We start from the raw sequence: 19,175 nt of genomic DNA, 5'->3' as shown, positions 1-19,175 counted from the left end.
TGTCATTTTTCAAAATCTTTTATACAAGTTATTTGTATTATAATTTTATTTAACTTCATTCCTATTTAATTCTTATTGTCAAAAACCTTGAAGAATCCGTCTAAGGAAACTAACAAGACAAGCTGTCTTTAATCAAGAGGGTACCTTTGGCTGTCTGACATGAAACTAATTGCACAAAACATGCCATTCATTATCGATTGTATAAAAAATATTTTTTAAAGAACACGGCATTTCTCTATGGCAACAGAAGACTAAAACCTTACTTTCAATGGCACGGGTTTTTAAATTGTGTTAGAAGTTGAGATGAACATCTCTTCTGAGCTCCATATACACAAGTAAGCTGAGGCTGTCCTCCCATGTCAGTCTGGAATGGTGGCTCACCACTTTCCTTTAAAACAAAACAACTGACTACTGCAAGAGAGAACAACCTCCTCTTGGGAGGGGAGTCTCCACTCTAACTTCAAGATTCCTGTTTGAGCATTCCTACTACCACCTTCCTGGCTTCAAGCATTGACCTCCATTAATAACCAGATCACTGGGGCACCTGGGTGGCTCAGTGGTTGAACCTCTGCCTTTGGCTCATGTCCTGATCCTGGGGTCCTGGGACCGAGTCCCATATCAGGCTCCTCACAGGAAGCCTGCTTCTCCCTCTGTGTCTGTCTCTGTCTCTCTGTGTCTCTCATGAATGAATAATAAAATATTTAAAAAGAAATAACCAGATCACTGAAGGAAAACAAAACTCTGAAAATTCACTAAGGCTTTATTAAAGACTACAATAAGAAGGAAGTAAATACGGAGTAACATATAGGGTGCCTGGGTGACTCAGTTGGTTGACCATCTGACTCTTGGTTTCAGCTCAGATCATGATCTCATGGGTTGTGAGATCAAGCCCCAAATTGGGCTCTGCACTCAGTGTGGAGTCTGATGACTCTCTCCCTCTGCTTCCCCCCACCAACTTGCTCTCTCTCCCCCACTCCCTCTCCAATAAAAAAATAAATCTTACACACACAAAAAAAAGGCAAGGAGTATAACATGAAACTAACTAAATAACAGCTCACAGGATACTGTGGCAATGGTGCCATCCTCATGTACTTTTAGAAAGAAGATGGAACTATGATTCCCACATTATTTCCTTCAGCTCTCTCCCACACCTGTTTTTTTTCTCCAAACTTCTTTTTTTTTTTAAAGATTTTATTTATTTATTCATGAGAAACACAGAGATGTGTGAGAGAGAGGCAGAGACACAGGCAGAGGGAGAAGCAGGCTCCATGCAGGGAGCCTGATGTGGGACTTGATCCCGGGACTCCAGGATCACGCCCTGGGCGGAAGGCAGGGGCTAAACCACTGAGCCACCCAGGGATGCCCTCCTCCAAACTTCTGAGATGCAATCATCTCACCATGAGAGAATTTCCTGACTTTTGTGTCCAAGATGGATACACATAATTGATTTTTTAAATTAAAATATAATTTGAAGAGTATGCTATATGACAATATTTGCTAATATTGCTATAAAGTGATCATGGAAATGCCATTTTTGTAAGGATTTTATTTATTTATTCATCACAGACACAGAGACAGAAGCAGAGGGAGAAGCAGGCTCCCTACAGGGAGCCCGATGTGGGACTCAATTCCAGGACCCCAGGATCACACCCTGAGCCAAAGGTAAATGCTCAACCACTGAGCCACCCACACATCCCAGAAAAGGCATCATTAAGCCAGCTCAAAAAGTAAGTTGTAATCTCAGGAACAAAATAATAATTAGGTGTTCAGTGTCTGTCAAGGAATTAGCATTAAATCAATCACATACATGATCAACTGGATATAATTAAGGGGTAATGCTGGTGTGAAGTGTTGCCTGCCCCATTTTCTTTTTGTATTGCCTGACTGAGCCTCTCAGGCCAGGCTTTTCTCCCTTAATATTTTACTAATGGAATTCCAGCACTTTGCCTTGAAACTGCAGGCCAATTTGAATTCGCAGTAAGAAAATTTTTCAAATGATAATAAGAAAAAAAAAGAAAGAAAATGTTATTCTCTCTTCCTCTACAGTTGCAGAAATGGAGATTTAGCTTTGTGACACAAAATTGAACTTACAAATGTAATTTCTAACAAATAAATCTCCTAAAATATCTGGCCTTCAAAGAAAATTGCTATGCCCTATAAAAGTAAACTCTAACTTCTATAAAAGCTGTAACTGTAAATGATGTCTAGGAATTGTTTTTCCAAGTATTAATATTTAAGCAAACAAAAAATTCCTTATTGCCCAGGAATTTCCCCCGTTTTAGCATAGGAAGTCCCATATCCCAGGAAAACTCTGTCCTAGGTAAACCCATGGTTGGCCGATGTAATCGACACCTTCATGTTCTAGAAGGTATAAATGCAAGCTAATGTTCTTTCTAAAGTCAGAAAAGGATTATTGACATTTAGTTCTTCTCCCTGAAGCAGGAAAATTTTAAAACCTATGATTGCAGTATTTCTTGTTAAATGATGAGGTTAAGAATTTGTGCTTCATTTAATAATGCAAGCAACTGTAATCTATAAATAAGCTAATATGCTCCAAATGGACATATATTTTTATGCTCAAATATTCATAACAAAAGGAAACATGTTAAATAAGTCTGTCGTGTAATAAAGCAGATTTATGATTAAGTTTAAGCTGCTAATTAGTAATAATTATGGTGTTCACTTAGAATTTAGTGGGACTTTGAGTAGAATGGATTAATGGACTCAATACATTTCAAAAATTTCAATTTTTTTTAATAGGGGTGCCTGAGTGGCTCTGTTGGTTAAGCATTCAATTCTTGATTTTGGCTCAGGTCATGATCTCAGGGTCTTAAGGTGGAGCCCCAAATACAGCTCCACACTCAGCAGGGAGTCTGTTAGAGACTCTCTCTTCCTCTCCCTCTGCCCTTCCCCCCACTCATGTTTTATCTCTCCCCCCCCCTCTCAAATAAATAAATCTTTAAAAAATAAAATTTTAAATTTGCCTCCCCTTCACTGAACCCTGTAGTGCTAGATTAGAATCAGAGACATCAGTATGAACTCATGTTTAACTTTATATAAATACAGATACAAAAACAAGTATAGACATGTGTATACATAGGTTAGTGCACTACATATATTACCTAGCTCTCTCTGCAGAAGAGGACCTAGAAACAATGAGAATGGCAATAGCAGTAAGCACATCCAGTTCCTGGTCTTGGATCTGCAAGCAAACTTAAGAGCTTTCAGTGACCAGAGCTAGAACAATTTGAGCAACAAAATAAATAACATAGTATGGGATCATAACATAGAGTATGATATAAATATGAGATTACACTAAATTTTTAGCAAAGGAATTAAAGAAATGGCTGAAATAAAGAGTGTATATAAGCAACAAATATTTCCCAAAAAATTATAGAAAAAGGAAGGCAGTTGGAAGTTTCTGGCAATTAATTAATGTAGATGGAAACAAATATAGACCACATCACTCATAGAAGGAATCAAAAGAAGAGTGACAATTTCCCACATCAGATCCTGAGGATGTTCAATCCCTGAAGATGTCAGATCCAGATTTGGAGTACAATTGAAACGGCCGAACAAGGGCTTTAGTTAAAAGTTTGTATGTAAAATACTTATTTCCTCCATTGCCTTCCACGCTCTAGATGTAAAATCTTGGGAAGATGCCCATTCCCCAGAGGGTCTGTTCTCTAGGAAAACTGAGAGGTTCCAGAGAAGAAATTATCTCTGAGATCATAGATAATATCCTCAGAAATAGCTGAAAGACTTGCATCTATAAAACAAGAATTAGATACTGGTTCTCCCAGTTTCAGAGGTGAAGAAGAAAAATTGAAAGATGCAAATTATCAGAGAAATAATACTAAAGAAATTCCCAGAAATTGAAACACAAGTTTTTATATTGACCATTCCTGCCGAGTGTCCAACATACTGAAAGAAAAACAACAAAACAAAACAAAATGTAGGGAACATTATTAGAAACTCTGTTACACCAAATCTGAATAACACAAATGAGAAAATATAGGTTATTTGCCAAGAATAAGAATAGCATGTAGTTTCTCCTTGGTAATCCTGTATGTATAATACAGTAGACCAAAACCTTCAAAAATATGAGTGAATATGATTATCAGCAATTAATTCTCCACTCTGCAAAATTATCAGTCAAATTTGAGGTAGAATAAAGATATTTTTGTAAATACATGAATTCAAATAAATTCTCTTCAGGCCCATCTTTTCTAAGGATTCTACTTGACAGTATGCTCCACAAAAATAATAAGCTAACCATGAAGAAGAAAGTTAAGGAAACCTGATATGGTAGATTTAACCTAAAAAAAAAAGTGGAGAGTCTCCAAATGGTAGCTAAATAACATGTTCAGGGAACAGTCAGGCCAACCATAAAGAGCAAAGGAAGATAGGACCTCAAGTCAACTCCAACAACTTAAAGGAATAAAGGGAAGGAAGACAACTAGAATACAAAACATCATAGACCACTTAGAAAAATTAAAGGTATGTGGATGGAATTTGGCCAAAAGAAAAAAAAAAAAAAAGAATACCAGAGTACCTAGAAAAAATTTAACCTATACAGTAATGAAAATATTCATATAAGTACTGGTTTCTGATCTCTTAAAATAGCAATATATGTATATTGGAAAGAATGGAGGAGAGGAGTGAGTATCCCAAAATTGATAAGTCCTCACCAATCAAAACAGGAAGTCAATAAGGAATTTCTCAACTTGATTACTAATAACACTATAATCGTATAAACATATCATTGTAAGTAAGGATATAACCACTGAAAATAAAGCAAACAAAAGCATTAAAAATGATCGCTTCTTAAAAGCAAGAGGGGCGCCTGGGTAGTGGATCAGATGAGCAGCTAACTCTGTTTTTGGCTGAGGTAGTGGTCTCAGGGTTGTGAATCAAGCCCCTAATCAAGCTCCAGACCCAACAAGGAATCTGCTTAAGACTGTCTCTCCCTCTCCCTCTGCCTCTCCTCCTGCTCTCTCTCTCTCTCTCAAACAAATAAATAAATCTTTTGAAAAAAATATGGGGGGGGCACTGGGTGGCTCAGTCAGTTAAGTGTCAGACTCTTGATTTCCACTCAGATCATCATCTCAAGTTCTTGAGATCAAGCCCCACATTGGGCTCCCCATTTAGTGGGAAGTCTGCTTGAGGATTCTCTCTCCTCTCCCCCCCACTCACTCTCTCTCTCTCTTTCTCTCTATCAAATAAATAAATGAATCTTTTTAAAAAAGTTCTCATCACAAGACAAAAATTATGTAAGGTGATGGATAACTACAATTACTGAGGTATTAATTTCACAATATATACATATATCAAATCATTGTGTTGTATTTCTAAAATTAATACAATGTTATAGTTAATTATATCTCAATTTTTTTAAAAAAATGACTTTCTCAGTGGGGGTGGTAATGGGCAGTGGAATGTGAGTTTTTATTAAAAGCATTCTATGACTAAGTAATTTTTTAAATTTTGTACGTGTTTCATGTTAAATTTTTGTATTTGAAAAACTAGAATATTGGAAACTTCACATCTTAGAAATCAGAGAAATGATACTAGAAATTTGCTCATCCCAGAGATGAGCAGTAGACACGTCCCTATTTGCAATGCCCTCATATGTCCAGCACCTGTTAACATGACATGTGCCAGGTTATATCATTGTAAAATTTTGGATCTTTTTTTCTTTCTTTTTCAACAGATATTTTTCAATAGATATTTTTCCTGAGCATCTAGCAGGTGTTAGGCATCATTCTAGGTCTGGAGCTATAGTAATAATCAAAACCAAATTCTTACTCAATGGAATTCATTCAGGGGTTGGGAGGAGCAGGCAATATAACAACTGAATACAGAAAGTGTCAGAGATGGTAAGTGCTTAAAATGAAAAAAGCTGAAAATTAAACATAATAATTTCGTAGTAAATTTTGCATGAATTAAACTATCAACCTGATAATATTTCCCCAACCCGAGATTCCAGCTATTCTTAAAGCTACTTAAAAGTTGAAAGAATAAACCAATAAATTATTGGTTTATACAATCATATAAATATTTTATATATTCAAAAATAAGCAAAAAAAGGATTAAATAAGAAGCAAACACTAAAACTTAGTACAAATACGAACAATCCACATTGTGTATAAAGTTGGTATAACTACACAGAAAAAGGAATGAATTAAAGTAACTTTGAACACAATACTTTGATCATATACACTTAGAAGAATATATTTCAAGGACAAAAACAAATAAATTCTCCTAAATTCATCAATTCTTAACAAAATTCTTCTTTTACATGATTGTATAAAATATCCCAAAAGTCAACATTCTTTAAAGGTATATTCAAGAAGTCTAGTTCCCACCCTACACCTTCCTCAATTCTCACCCACCTGCTTATGTAATCACTTTACTTTTGAGTTTATCATTCCTATGCTTCTTTTTTGAAAAACTAAACAAAGTGTATGTGTGCTTTTATTTATTTATTCTTTATTACACAAAAGTTCACTGCATACCCTGTTGGCACCTTGCTTAATTTTTTTAATGACATATTCTGGAAATCATTCCATATAGTTACATAAAGATCTGCTCTGTCACTTCTATAATGGCAAATTAAACCATTTTGTGGTTGTTAAACTAATCTAAGAGTGGGGTATTTAGATTGTTTCTGGTATTTTACTAATACAAGTCATTTTGCCATGATTAGTTTGGGGCATTTTTGTCTTGTGTTCAGGTGTATCTTTAGGGGCTTACTTTTTAGTGTTTGGCATAATGACTGGTTAAATGCTAGAGAAATAGTATGATAGTTATCTATACAATATTCAATTTCTCCTACCCACTAATAGAATCCTGGTTTAATTATAAGCCTCAGTATGCCAATTGAAAGACTATATTCCTTACTATTAAGGACACAAACTCAACAAGGAGAGGGTTTTGTTGTCCTACTGTCCTCTGCATTATTTCTGCCTAAAACTTAAACAAAATGTCTGGAACCCCATTTGCTACTTTGCACCATAAGACAACCTATAAAGTTGGAAATCTAAATACAAAGGATGGGATAGAAGAGAAATGATACACTGGGTTCTGGTCCTAAAATGCCTGCCTCCAGACTTCTTTAATATGAAAGAGAAATAAATTTTTATATTGCTTGAACTATTTGCTTGAATTTTTCTTATAAATAGCCAAATAAAATCTTAGTGACATGGAAACTAGTACTTAAAAATGGAATGCTACTAAGTATTTAAACCAAAGAATGTCAACAGTTAGTGAAGGAACAGCAGCTAGGAAGCTGGTGATCCTTATAATGAGGTAGCAAAATACTTAGTCAAATGCTTGCTTCTGAACTTTGGAAGAAGGTCCATGTTCTGATAGAGACTTCAGTGTTAAGGGAAATAGTTGGAATATTCATAAAGATCCATGTGCTGGCTCATATTTGTCATTTTTAGTAAAGTCTACAAGGGAGAGACAAACTCAGATCAGAACTACTACATCTATAAAGTGAGATGAAAGGAAACACTGCCTTAGTGAGGAAGGTGTTCTCTGCCCGAGGTCTGCAATCTAAGTTGAATGAAAGACCCACAGTTTGAAACTTCCAAGCTACGAAAGCAACCACTGCTTCCACACTTTCAACCAGAGCAGTAATGAGAGGTGTCTATAAAACTGCAGTCTTAACAGAATTTAAGATGGAAGGTGGATCTGTTGGCAATGACAAGATTGAAAGTGCAGCTTCCTAATAGAGACATTATTTCAAATCAGCCTTCAAGTTGAGAATGTTGGCCAAAAGTACAAGTTAGAAGTCCTCAGCTTTAGAATTATCTGTCTATGGGATAGCTAGGGTAGTATCATACTCTTTAGAATAGATATAAGGCCACCACAGCAGTCCCCAGACTATAACCATGAAAACTGTCCCTGCTTCCTTGATTTCTACCTTCCAGAGTAAAACCAGCTGCTACTAATGCTCAAGTGTTTACCTTAAAGCAGTTATAGCAGAAATGCTGCCCTGGGAGGGGGGGAGGATCTGTTATTGTCAGGAAGTCTAGCTGCTAATGGCTGCACTAACAGCAAGTTCACTAAATCAGAACACTCTTCCAGCTGGGTCTTGCTGACCAATACAACGTTATCTCATAATCCCTGATTCCTCTTAAATCAAAAAACTTGAATGCTGGTCTTTGACTCTTCTCAAGGGAAGGAAAAAGCATCTGCTTTTTTCCTTCTCTTGATTAAAATCTGCTTTGCCTTTTTTCAAATAAATCCCCTGGGTGAAATCATCACAAGGCAACTTGAAAAATGGATGGAACTTAAATTACTTGTACTTATTTCAAGCATAATAAACAGCATGCACAAAGGGATGGTGGAAAGAAGGCTCAAACCTGTCTGAACAACAATGAACAGGTTTGGCTGAGGCTTTAGGCACAGGAGAAGAGATATATTTGGGGAGGGCCTTGAAACCAATGCTAAGACATTTGGACTTTGTCCTGTAGGTGACAAGAATTCATAGAAAACAGTGGATGCTGATTGCAAACACTGTTTTTGTACAATTTATAGAGCAATGCCTAAAACTAAATCATGGAGTCAGCTCAGGACCTGTACAATACTGCACAAGTTCAACCGAGGACAGTTAATAAGCAAAATGGAGTAAATTAGTGGTTAAACTAGCAAGCCTCTTTCATGCTCACTAGCACAGGCAGCAATGGCAGGGTGAAAATGAGGCCAACTCTTCTTGTTAGGAAAAACTCTTCTGTTTGAATCTCTACAGAATCAGACAAACCAATGAAGAGCCTTATGTAGCATATCATGTATTATCCCAGGCACCTGGCTCAGTGGTTGAGCATCTGCCTTTGGCTCAGGTCATGATCCCAGGATTCTGGGATAGAGTCCTACATCAGGCTCCCTGCAAGGAGCCTGCTTCCCCCTCTGCCTAGGTCTCTGCCTCTCTCTGTGTGTCTCTCATGAATAAACGAATAAAATGTTTTTTTAAAAAATGATATATTATCCTTGCCAATTGAGAAGTTCTTAAATGTTGCCTTCTTTCTCTCCATCATTACCTGATAGTGGGTCAGCATTGGAATGCAGCTAGGAGCACCAAAAGTCAGATTTGTGACTCATCCACCATCCGCATTAAAATCTCTTCAAATACATGGCTAAGTGACTATTTACGAATGCACTGGCAATGCCTAGCCAAATACAAAGACGGAAACCCTCCTAAGCTTGCTAAGCAATTTTGAATTTTTTGCATCGATTTGTATAGTTCTTTCTATAAGCCTTAATCAAAATAAGATACAAAATATTTATGTCCAATAGACTGTGTCACATCACCCTGAGAGTGCACTATAATTTTTCTGAACTTTTGACAATGTGATCCTGAAACATGGTGTAATCTTGGAGAATTTAGTGAACAGCCATTATACCCACATCTGTGCAGTCATCTTGGCTGCAAGATGACAGTTTAGAATTTTGTCTCTAAACTGTCAGCTCCAGATTGCAAATTTGATCTGCCAGTTCATGAAGCTGGTCTCAGAGAGAGACCATTAGTCCTGGCTTTAAAAAGGTTTTGGAAAGCAAAAATGGATTCAAAGGTAAAATGAGTATTGAAAAACAATGAAACAAAAGAAATATACTCTCAGTGTCTCTCTAAGCAACAAAATAAATTATCCTAACATGAATGCAAGAGGAATATTACTATTTGTTAGAGCTTATCTTCCTCCCGCCTTCTCTCTTTCTCTCTTTTTACCACTCTCCTATTTGGTTCAGTACATTTTTTAAATTATGTCTTGCCCAGGGCAAAGATAGTTTCTGTTGGTGCTTCCCTCTGGAGGAAAAGCAGGGGTGACTGTCATCTGAAGGTAGACAGCATTTTATTTGTTCTGTTGAAATCCTGGCACACTGCAGAGACTTGATAAAAGCTTAAAAAAATAAGGAAGAAATCTCCTATCGGTGGTACCATCAAGATCAATGTCCATGGTTATACTGAGAAAAAAATTTTTAACTCCACAAACTTCAGAGTTTGTGTTCCCGTGGATACATGAAAATCCTTCTGAATTCAAGCATTTCAGAGTTCCGATTATCATTTTTTTTCCTCCATAAAATAATATTTTCTGCTCCTAAAAAGAATGCAAAGCTATCAAACAAATTAACTAGACATTATCTTTTTGGCTTAAAGATTTGTTTAAATTAGTAATGTTCTCTAAATTATAGAACAATCTCCTCAGTGAGATAGCATACTGTATTAATGTAGAGACAAAGGTGATTGTCTGGTACAGAAATCCAGGAGCTCTTACTGGGCTACCAGATATTGTGAGTTGAATCGTGTCCCTAGAAAGATATGTTAAAGTCCTAATTCCTTGTACCCAGTATATATGACCTCATTCAGAAATAGGATCTTTGCAGATGTAATTCAGTCAAGATGAGATCACTAGACTGGGCCCTAATCCAATATGACGGGTCTCCTTATAGGAAAAGAAAAATGCCATGTGAGGACAGAGACACAGCAAGAACACTGTGTGACAAAGGAGGCAGAGATCGTGCTGATACAGCTGGAAGCCAATGAATGTCAAGGATTGCTGGCCGCCACCAGAAGCTGGAAGAGGCAAGAAAGGACTCTACCAGAGTCTCAGATGGAGCATCACCCTGCCCAAATCTGGATTTTGAACTTCCATCATCAAAACCTGTGAGAGAATAAATTTCTGTTCTTTATTTATTTTTTAAATTTCTGTTCTTTTAAGCCATTTACTTTCTGATACTTTGTTACAATATTCCAGGAAATATAACAATACTGTATTAGAACAATGGCAGGAAATAGGAAGTCAAGCTGGATTGGGAAAAAACACAAATTTCTCTCAGACAACTTGGATTTGTATCTTGGTTCTGCCACAATCCTGGTACATGTATATTATGGTTATCATTATATGCTAATAAACTGTTTTTACCTGAATTACAGAATGATTAATCCTTAAATAAATCATCAAAGTCTATAATCCCATGCAAGTGGTCCAAGAATCAAGAGTTGGACTAACCCAACTATTCTAGACTGCTAGGGTTACTCTGATATGTCCTACCAAACAACCAGATATATCACTTTGATGCTTTAAAAATAATTTTGTTTCTTGATATCACAGATTTTTTAAAGTTTCCACTTGGCAGATTTTAAAACAGTGGTGAGAAAGTAGGTAAAGTGTTAATAACTGTAATGAAGGCAAGTTAGAATGACACTCTGTGTATGTATGTGTTATTGTTGATAGTCTCACTTGAGATAGTGAGATTGGCTTTGTAGACCACTGCAATGGATTGAACTGTGTCCCTCTAAAATTCATTCATTGAAACCTTAACCCCTCATGTGACTGTATTAGAGACAGAGCTTTTAAGGAGGTAATAGGCTTAATGAAACCATAAGGGTGGAGCCTTGATCCACTAGGACTAGTGTCATTATAAAATGAAAGAAACACCACATCTATCTCCCTCTGTCTCTCTTCCTCTCTCCCTTCCTCCCTGCAACCATCTCTGTCTGTCTCTGTCTTTCTCTTTCTCCATTATGTGAGGACAGAAAAACACAATCATCTGCAACCAGAAAGAAAGTCTTACCAGAAACCGAACCAGGATAGAACATCCTTGATCTTGGACTTTACAGTCTCCAGAACCATGAGAAAATACATTTCTTTTTTTTTTTTTTAACATTTTTTTATTTAAATTCAATTTGCCAACATATAGTATAACACCCAGTGCTCATCCCATCAAGTGCCCTCCTCAGTGCCCACCACCCAGTTACCCCATCCCCCCATCCACCTCCACCTCCCCTTCCGCAACCCTTTGTTTGTTTCCTGGAGTTAGGAGTCTTTCATGGTTTGTCTCCCTCTCTAGTTTTTCCCACTCAGTTTCTCTCCTTTCCCCTATAATACCTTTCAGTGTTTCTTATATTCCAAGTATGAGTGAAACCATATGATGATTGTCCTTCTCCGACTGACTTATTTCACTCAGCATAATACCCTTCACTTCCATCCATGTCAAAGCAAATGGTGGGTATTCATCCTTTCTGATGGCTGGCTAATATTCCATTGTATCTATATGCCACATCTTCTTTATCCATTCATCTGTTGAAGGCCATCGTGGTTCCTTCCACAGTTTAGCTATTGTGGACATTGCTGCTATGAACATCGGGGTGCAGGTGCCCTAGGCTTTCACTACATCAGTCAGTATCTTTGGGGTAAATCCCCAGCAGTGCAATTGCTGGGTCGTAGGGTAGCTCTATTTTTAACTTCTTGAGGAACCTCCACACTGTTTTCCAGAGTGGCTGCACCAGTTTGCATTCCCATCAGTAGTGCAAGAGGGTTCCCCTTTCTCCACATCCTCTCCAACATTTGTTGTTTCCTGCCTTGTTAATTTTCCCCATTCTCACTGGTGTGAGGTGGTATCTCATTGTGGTTTTGATTTGTATTTCCCTGATGCCAAGTGATGTGGAGCATTTTTTTATGTGCTTGTTGGCCATGTGTATGTCTTCTTTGGAGAAATTTCTGTTCATGTCTTCTGGCCATTTCATAATTGGATTGTTTCTTTCTTGGGTGCTGAGTTTGATAAGTTCTTTATAGATCTTGGATACAACTTCCTTATCTGATATGTTATTTGCAAATATCTTCTCCCACTCTGTATGTTGTCTTTTAGTTTTGTTGACTGTTTCTTTTGCTGTGCAGAAGCTTTTTTTTAAGCTACCCAGTCCGTGTTATTTTGTTATGGCAGCCTGAGCAGTCAAAGACAACCATTAAACATCTGGCAAGGTAAAAAAAAGGGCTGCATAATATGAACAGTTAGAGAAAATCTATTCTAAGACAAAACTACTGTTTTGAAAATACGTTGTATCTGAGTCTTCAGCAACATTTTGGTTCTCTTTTTAACACATTAAGGAATCCTTTGGGGAAGTCTTTGGAAAACACAGATTCCTAGGCTACTGGGGGCCATAGCCTCAGAGATTATGATTCAGTAGATCTAGGGCAGGTTCTGGGTTTTGTTGCTTTTGTGTTTACATTCCCCAGATGATTCTGATGCATCACCAGGTTTAGAAACTTGCTGTGCCAGGGAAACATATCAGAAGGAATAGAGTTAATAAGTGAAATCCCCTTCTCTCATATTTTCTTCTCTTCCCCTCAAACCTACCTATCCCTCACCTACCTTTTTCTTACCAGTTAAATGATTTTAAGTTCATCAGAGTGTTGGATTGAAATCAGCATATAGAAATTTTCTGATAAACAACAAGAAACCTGCCACTGTCTGGTCCAACAATTAGACAGTGTACACAAAAGCAGAACACAGATGTGGGGAGGCCACATAATTAGTTGTCTGCTCAAGAGGTCTGCCACAGACCTCCTGATACTTGTATTCAAAATGGCCTTCTAGGTTCTTCTATTTACTTTCTTTTTACCTTTGCACTTTTTTTGTCTCCCAGCCTAGAAACAGGTGAAATTCCAACATTCCTTTTCCTTCCTGACCCTCCTCGAGTTAGTCATCAAATCCTATTGATCATGCCTTTTTTAAGTCTGTCTCAAATACTTCCCTTTTTCTATATTATCCATAACCTCTTATTTCTGATTCATATAACTTAACACATATTTACTAAAATAGCTCTGATTTTCCTTGCTTGCAGTCTTGACCTGCTGTGATCCAATCCAGACTAAGATCCTTCATACATTTTATAGTGCCCGGCAGGGTTGCTCTTCCTTTCAAGGTAAATTTCAATCGTCTTACCTCAGCCCTGACTCCTAAACACACACCCCAGGGCCAGTCACACTGAAATATTTTATTTGCTGAGCACTTTATCCTATTATTCAAACTAATTTCACAAATTAGCTATCATAAATTGCCTCTCTGCTCAGACTAGGACTTCCTCAAAATTTGTCCATACTCATCATTCCTTCCAGGCCATCCTAAATACTGCCTCCTTCCTGAAATGCTATAGATCTTCACCTATAGGGTTAATAGGAAAAAATCATTTCTGTGAATAACTCAAATCTCTGAATAGGCCTGTTTTGGGTAAGAAAAGAATATGGAGAGGTAAAAATCAAGCCTTGCATTGTGCCTCTAGAGCCTGGGATATGAAGTAGAGTCTGATGAAGCTATGATAAAGACAAAATCCAGTGCTTGGAGGTAGTCAGCTCTGCATCCCTTATCTCCCCAATGACTCCCCAACAGTGCTGCGGGAGGCACAGTCTTTCCTTCACCATTCAACACAGCCATGGAGAACAAAATGACCATGAAGGGAAGGCTCGAACCATCTTCCAAATAAGGAGCCATTGAAGCTGTAACATCCTTATAATGTAAGGATAAGGGAAAGAGTTGAAAATCCACTGAGAGAAAGGTAAAATAGCAGAATATTCCACAATTGGTGCTGCCATTATGATGTTTGAAGTTCCTAGGCCTGAAATTTCAAGACAGGCTCTTGTGGAGAAACTCTATCTACTTTCCTTCCAAGGACTCACTTTGGGAAGTACTTGGTGATAATAATTTCCAGAGCCTGCTGTAATTAACTTTAAAAACCTTTTTAACCCGCACCCCGATTTTATAGCAGCAATGTCCACAATAGCCAAACTGTGGAAGGAGCCTCGGTATCCATTGAAAGATGAATGGATAAAGAAGGTGTGGTATATGTATACAATGGAATATTACTAAGCCATTAGAAAAGACCAATAGCCACTATTTGTTTCGATGTGGAAGGACCTGGAGGGTATTGTGCTGAGTGAAATAAGTCAATCTGAAAAGGACAAACATTATATGGTCTCATTCATTTGGGGAATATGAAAATTAGTAAAAGGGAATAAAGGGAAAGGAGAGAAAATGAGTGAAAATATCAGTGACAAAACATCAGACACCTAACTCTGGGAAACGAACAAGGGGTAGTGGAAGGGGAAGTGGGCAGGGGGTTGGGGTGACTGGGTGATGGGCAATGAGGGGGGCACTTGGCGGGATGAGCACTGGGTGTTATGCTATGTGTTGGCAAATTGAACTCCAATTAAAAAATTTTTTAAATAAAAAATAAAAATAAAAAAATAAAAACCTTTTTAAATACCAACTCTTTCTGAAAGGATTGTGGCCAATTATCTCTGTATAGACACATGGCACACATGGAATTCCCATGCTGACCCAGTCACCTGTGAATTCAAGAATATGCTGGAACTGAAGTAGATTTGGGACCCTCAGACATGCATTCTTTTCACCTCAGACTCAGAGAAAAATAATTATGTCTCCATGGTGCTTTTACTTCCAGTTTTAGTATACTCCTTAATACAAGTTCACTGATTTTCTGTTTCCTATCACATCAGGCTTTGTGTCAATCTTTAAGGAGGATGCTAATGATAAAAGTACCAACTCTGGAGTCAGGAGATCCAGGATCTAATTAATACAGACCCTGCCTCTGGCCAGATGTGTGGCTTTGGAAATAGCCATACACACGTTTCTTTTTTTTTACTCAGACAGAAAAATCAGCCATACATAGGGCGAGTGTACACGTCTTTCCAATTCGGCTTAGCCCCAATTCCTTCACAGAGGCTTCTCTGCTCCTTTAGCTCTTTCATGTAGTAATCTATTTAAGTGCTTTCTCTTACCTTGACTTTGGAGTTCCTTGAGGGAGGGACAAGACATATGTCTTTCAAACTCCCAAGCTGGAGTTGTTTAAGAAATATTTCTTGGAAATGTTTCTTGGAAATGTTAACTATTTCTACTCTTTACTGAGTGAACTGCTTCTCATGATTATTTTCAGTGAAGAAGCACGTTGATCACTAGCCACTGCCATTACCACTAGAGCCTGAGGTTTGGTTCCATGATAGGGTTCTCCTAATCCACCTAGTCTGCCTTACAGATTTCTTTATGGAAATAGAGCATGGAGAAATGCCAGTGTTTGCCCAGAGAATAGAGCTTTTTCTTAGTGCAAGGCCAACTGTACCTATGAAGTTGGACCTTGATGACATATTCTCATCAATTAAGCTAAGCAACCTAGATTCATTATTTTGTTCCTTATATCCTGAGGTTGGTGAATACCATTAGCCAATAGAGTGAATGGGTTTCTTTTTCTTTTCAAATTTTTTATTTAAATTCTAGTGAGTTAACATACAGTGCAGTATTGGCTTCGGGAGCAGATTTCAGTGATTCTTCACTTACATACAGCACCCAGTGTTCATCACAACAAGTGCCCTCCCTAATACCCATCACCCATCTAACCCATCCCCACCCATCTCCCTCCATCAACCTCAGTTTGTTCCCTGTCCTCAAGGGTCTCTTATGGTTTGTTTCCTTCTCTCTTTTTTCTTTTTCCCCCTTCCCATATGTTCATCTGTTTTTTTTTCCTTGAATTCCACAAAGGAGTGATATCATATGTATTTGTCTTTGACTGACTTATTTCACTTAGCATAATACTCTCTAACTCCATCCCACATCATTGCAAATCACAAGATTTCACTTCTTTTGATGATTAATATTTCATTATGTGTGTATATATATATATATATATATATACATATACACACACACATCACATCATATCACATCTTTATTCATTCATCAGTCAATGGACATTTGGACTCTTTCCATAGTTTGACTATTGTTGATAACGACAAGTAAATATTTTACAGAGAAAATGCCTTCATTCAAAAGCATCGATGGAGAATGTCATCAATTGATAATTTTTTTCTTAATATTTTGTCACTACCAGGCACATCTCTATAGAGCCCCTACTGGAATCCCTCCTTGGAGGAAGTACATTCAGCCATATGACTTACTTTAGCAAAGGGAATATGAATAAGAGTGATTTATCCTATAATGAAGTAAAAGCTTTAAGAGCCATAGTGATATTCTATCATTACTCTTCCCTCTAAGGATTGGTCTGACCCCATCAGCCTAGACTAGGTCCCCTAATGAACATGGGAGTGGACCTGCTGCAGCCAATCACAGCTAATGTTTACTGTGGGCAAGATAAACACCTTTGCTGTATGTCTTTGAAGTTATGCTTTGATCCCATAACATAACTTACTAACAGCTGATTAGTGTAGAAAGTTACCTATAGACATTTCATCCTCTCCCTCTGGCCTTCATCACACCAAAAACATGGAATGCAATTTGAAGTTCAGTCTTTAAAAGCAACAGTAGGGCAGCCCCGGTGGCCCAGTTTAGCGCCGCCTTCAGCCCAGGGTATGATCCTGGAGACCCGGAATTGAGTCCCACATCAGGCTCCCTGTGTGGGGCCTGCTTCTCCCTCTGCCTGTGTCTCTACCTCTGTGTGTGTGTGTGTGTGTGTTTCTCATGAATAAATAAATAAAATCTTAAAAAAAAAAAAAAAAAGCAAGAGTAAAGAGGCACCTGGGTGGCTCAATCAGTTAAGCACTTGACTCTTGATTATAGCAGGTCATGATATCAGGGTTGTGAGATGGAGCCCACATCTGCTTAAGATTCTCTTTCTTTCTCTCTGCCCTCCCTCTGCTCCCCTCCCCACCCAAGTGCTCTCTCTCTAAAAGCAAAACAAAACAAAACAAAAACAGCAACAGTAAAAGAAATAAGAAGTATGTCATAGGGTTGTTGGGATTGTTTGGTAGGATACCAGACACAGAGAACCTAGGATTGTGTAAGCTCAGTAAGCATGAGCTCCTCCCCCACCACATTTCCTTCCTTTCCCATTTTATTTCTACTTCCGCAGTGGAGGTAGGAAACTACAGGCAAATGTCTACTAGAATATTGATTTTTCTCCATACTGGTGACATTAAAAAGATCATATATAGTCCTAACCATAAGAATCTTCTAGTCTGACTAGTATGAGGAAAATGCAACATATGTATGCTTGCTTTCTCATATAAAGTAAATTTCCAACATCCAAGCAGAGAGCTAACAAATGAGATTAGGATGTGTTTTGGGGATGGATACAAGCTATTGTTCATCATTTTTCCTACTCCCCACCACTACCAACCACCCCTTCCTATACACACATAACCATCACCCATACCTCCAGCTGGTATTCCCTGATCTCAAGGCTGGATTAGACTGCCCTCCTTTGTGTTTCCACAAAACAGTGTCGTTCCCTCTTCTCCCAACTATTATTTAAGATTGGGTTTGTTACTTTGTGAATCAGCTTTCCCATTAGATTCTATGGTGCATCAAAGAAGAAACTGTTTTCTTTATTGTATTCCTAGAAGCTGGCTCATGCCTGGTAAAGGGTAGGTGTTTATCAACATTTTGAATGAATGAATGAGTTTTATCAATTAATTCCTTCATATGACTTCTGAGTTCTCACCACAAATTGATAAATTTGTTACACTATGTGCCCAAGTCTTCAGTCAATATCTTTATAGATAGTTTTTTAACTGACAAGGAATTCGCCATTATGAAATCAGCATGTAATTTACATATACCTACAATCTTAAAGTGCTCCTAGAATCCCATGGAAAATCAAATGGGCAATCTACAAATTGACAAAAAAAAAAAAAAAAAATCTACAAATTGAATTATCAGCTCCTAGTTAAGCAGATGTTGACTTTTATTAAAACTGGTAAAGTATATTCTAGAAATTAATTGTTTGAGAATAACCATGAACCTCATGCTAAGGTATGATGTATGCTAAGTTATGTTCAGGATACCTTATATAAGATATGTTTCCAAATATATAAGATATGTTTCCATAGTTGCTAACGCTGTAATAATCAAAGAACAATTAAGCTAATTTCCTTTTAAAAGGACCAAAATGAAGTCAAATTTTATTCATCTTTTGAAAAGATTCTGGAGTTGCCAGAATAGGACCATATCCTCATTTACCCCTGGGCTATCTAAAAAAAACCTTGATCCTATGAGGTTCTTTTTTAAAATCGGGAAATATTCTTGTTCTATTTGTTTTTACATAAGAGCTCTATCATCAAACATATTTCAAACTGATGTCTTGGAAGTCCTATCTTTCTTTGGTAGGAAAATACCCTTCCATCCCATCCTCCTGTTTGGCTTTAGTCCACTGAAGCCTTTTCTCTTGGTGTATTAGGATTAACAGAAGCAAATCACAATTCGAGACTAGAGTTTACCAACCTTCCTTTCTCTTCTTCAGTGAAATTCCCCTTCACACCACCACCCAGCCCTTGCTGATACTGAGAGGCACTTCAGAAGGCAGGAAGAAGGGCATGCATGCTTGCTTTCTGAATTGAAGAAGACGGATTTCATTTGTTTTC

The 19,175-nt window shown here is 37.6% G+C and overlaps 1 protein-coding gene across 4 annotated transcripts in view; it reads left to right on the top strand.

Annotated features, from left to right (window-relative positions):
• Window positions 1-9,410: 9,410 nt before the first annotated feature.
• HTR1E (5-hydroxytryptamine receptor 1E) overlaps window positions 9,411-19,175 on the top strand; it is a 94,950-nt gene continuing 85,185 nt past the window's right edge. The window contains exons 1-3 of one of the 4 annotated variants that reach the window (XR_013383062.1): window positions 9,444-9,578; window positions 10,456-10,669; window positions 10,761-10,933. The gene's annotated coding sequence lies outside the window, so the exon portion shown is untranslated. The other 3 variants (XM_077903154.1, XM_077903155.1, XM_077903156.1) reach the window with 3 other exon arrangements.

Source organism: Canis aureus, chromosome 7 (assembly GCF_053574225.1).
Source record: "Canis aureus isolate CA01 chromosome 7, VMU_Caureus_v.1.0, whole genome shotgun sequence".
Classification (NCBI taxonomy): domain Eukaryota; kingdom Metazoa; phylum Chordata; class Mammalia; order Carnivora; family Canidae; genus Canis; species Canis aureus.
This window is presented reverse-complemented; position numbering and strand designations above follow the sequence as displayed.